We start from the raw sequence: 2500 nt of genomic DNA, 5'->3' as shown, positions 1-2500 counted from the left end.
TATCATATCCCATTTAAGTTGGGCCAGTCTCTTTTTAGGGTTCCATACTTTGGGTCTTTATGTTCATAATGATGTCATGCTTGCTTTTGGTACTCCAGAAAAACAAATTTTGATCGAACCCATATTTGCTCAATGGATACAATCCGCTCATGGTAAAACTTCGTATGGGTTCGATGTACTTTTATCCGCAACAAGCGGCCCGGCATTCAATGCCGGTCGAAGTATATGGTTGCCTGGCTGGTTAAATGCTGTTAATGAGAATAGTAATTCCCTATTCTTAACAATAGGGCCTGGAGACTTTTTAGTTCATCATGCTATTGCTCTAGGGTTACATACAACTACATTGATCTTAGTAAAAGGTGCTTTAGATGCCCGCGGTTCCAAGTTAATGCCGGATAAAAAGGATTTCGGTTATAGTTTTCCTTGCGATGGTCCAGGACGAGGCGGTACTTGTGATATTTCGGCTTGGGACGCATTTTATTTGGCAGTTTTCTGGATGTTAAATACCATCGGATGGGTTACATTTTATTGGCATTGGAAGCACATTACATTATGGCAGGGCAATGTTTCACAATTTAATGAATCTTCCACTTATTTGATTGGATGGTTAAGAGATTATTTATGGTTAAACTCTTCACAACTTATCAATGGCTATAATCCATTTGGTATGAATAGTTTGTCGGTTTGGGCGTGGATGTTCTTATTTGGACATCTTGTTTGGGCTACGGGATTTATGTTCTTAATTTGATGGCGTGGATATTGGCAGGAGTTGATTGAAACTTTAGCATGGGCTCATGAACGCACACCTTTGGCCAATTTGATTCGATGGAGAGATAAACCGGTGGCTCTTTCCATTGTACAAGCAAGATTAGTTGGATTAGCCCACTTCTCAGTAGGTTATATATTCACATATGCGGCTTTCTTGATTGCCTCTACATCGGGCAAATTTGGTTAATTTTTTGTGTTGTCTTCGCGATAATCTCATTTCTTTCGATGGAAAAGGGAGTCCCCTTTTTATACACTTTTACATCTAGGATCCGACTTGTATCATTGATACTAATAGGAACTGAACCATTATGGCAAGGAAAAGTTTGATTCAGCGGGAGAAAAAAAGACAAAAATTGGAACAAAAATATCATTTGATTCGTCGATCCTCAAAAAAAGAAATAAGCAAAGTAGCATCGTTGAGTGATAAATGGGAAATTCATGGAAAGTTACAATCTCTACCACGTAATAGTGCACCTACACGTCTTCACCGACGTTGTTTTTTGACCGGAAGGCCGAGAGCTAACTATCGAGACTTTGGGTTATCCGGACACATACTTCGTGAAATGGTTCACACATGTTTGTTGCCGGGGGCAACAAGATCAAGTTGGTAAGGATAAAAAGATATTTTTTTCATTTCTATGATCATCATCGATCGTAGAGAGACCCTTTACCATTCTGTACAAATAGGTTATTCTATTTGTACAGATCTGGTAGAGGGCACATTCGCTTTTTGTTTGTCCATTCGTTCTCAGTCCTTTTCTTCGGCGCGGGGTAGAGCAGCTTGGTAGCTCGCAAGGCTCATAACCTTGAGGTCACGGGTTCAAATCCTGTCTCCGCAAAATTTGAATTTTGTCAAAAGTTTGAGGTTTGAATCTGTTAACTAGTAAGTTAATTAAATACTACATTATATTCGTTAATTTAGTTAATGTTAATGTTAGTAATTAGGTTTTTTTGTTTTGATTTTGAAGTGAGAAAAAAAAAAGACCGAGACGGATAGAATCACTACACTATCATCATACACTATAAACTATAAGCCAAATTCTTTATATTTAACATTCTCATAGTAAATTAAATAAAATTACTTTCCCTTGAGCGGATAGCGGGAATCGAACCCGCGTCTTCTCCTTGGCAAAGAGAAATTTTACCATTCGACTATATCCGCATTTTTTCCTTCTTTAGAAGGAATATGTCCCTAGTACATACATATATAATATATATGTGTGGATGATATTTGTGTAGAGTCGGACCCGATACTTTACTTCAAACTTCAAGTGAATTCCAATTTAATTCTTTATTTATTTTATTCAATTCATTCAAGAAATTTTAATTTGACCCCTCCCTATAATTTTTTTGTTTTAGTTATTTGTTTTTTTGTTTGTATTTTTTGTTTTTGGGGGGGGTTATTGTTATATTGTTTCAATTTTACTGTGTCTCACAACCCGTAAAGAATTCGGATTAGGGGGAGGGGTCATTTTTGGATCTGGAACAAATAGGTTCAAGAGATGAGAGAATTAAGGATACCCACCAGAAAGACTAATCCAATCCATAATGATGTACCAGAAAATACAATATTTTTGTTACTTGACCAACCATCGGGAGAAGCAAATACAACGGGTACGCTAATCAATAAGATTGATGAAGTAGCAATTAATGCAAAAACAGCCAATTGGAAAGCTATAGTCATATGTATAATCCTCCAAGCTATCAACAAACGAACTATACCATTTGATCC

The 2500-nt window shown here is 36.9% G+C and overlaps 2 non-coding genes and 2 pseudogenes across 2 annotated transcripts; 2 read left to right on the top strand and 2 right to left on the bottom strand.

Moving 5' to 3' along the window:
• LOC130802054 (photosystem I P700 chlorophyll a apoprotein A2-like) overlaps positions 1-1213 on the top strand; it is a 2463-nt pseudogene extending 1250 nt beyond the window's left edge.
• Positions 980-2500, bottom strand: part of LOC130802047 (photosystem II CP43 reaction center protein-like) — a 5112-nt pseudogene continuing 3591 nt past the window's right edge.
• On the top strand, positions 1534-1607 carry TRNAM-CAU (transfer RNA methionine (anticodon CAU)). The gene has a single exon. It is a non-coding gene; the product is annotated as a tRNA-Met (tRNA).
• Positions 1860-1930, bottom strand: TRNAG-GCC (transfer RNA glycine (anticodon GCC)). The gene has a single exon. It is a non-coding gene; the product is annotated as a tRNA-Gly (tRNA).

The sequence above is a fragment of the Amaranthus tricolor genome, chromosome 16 (genome assembly GCF_026212465.1).
Source record: "Amaranthus tricolor cultivar Red isolate AtriRed21 chromosome 16, ASM2621246v1, whole genome shotgun sequence".
Taxonomy (NCBI): domain Eukaryota; kingdom Viridiplantae; phylum Streptophyta; class Magnoliopsida; order Caryophyllales; family Amaranthaceae; genus Amaranthus; species Amaranthus tricolor.
The sequence above is the reverse complement of the archived record's forward strand: the minus strand, read 5'-3'. Positions and strand labels throughout refer to the sequence as shown.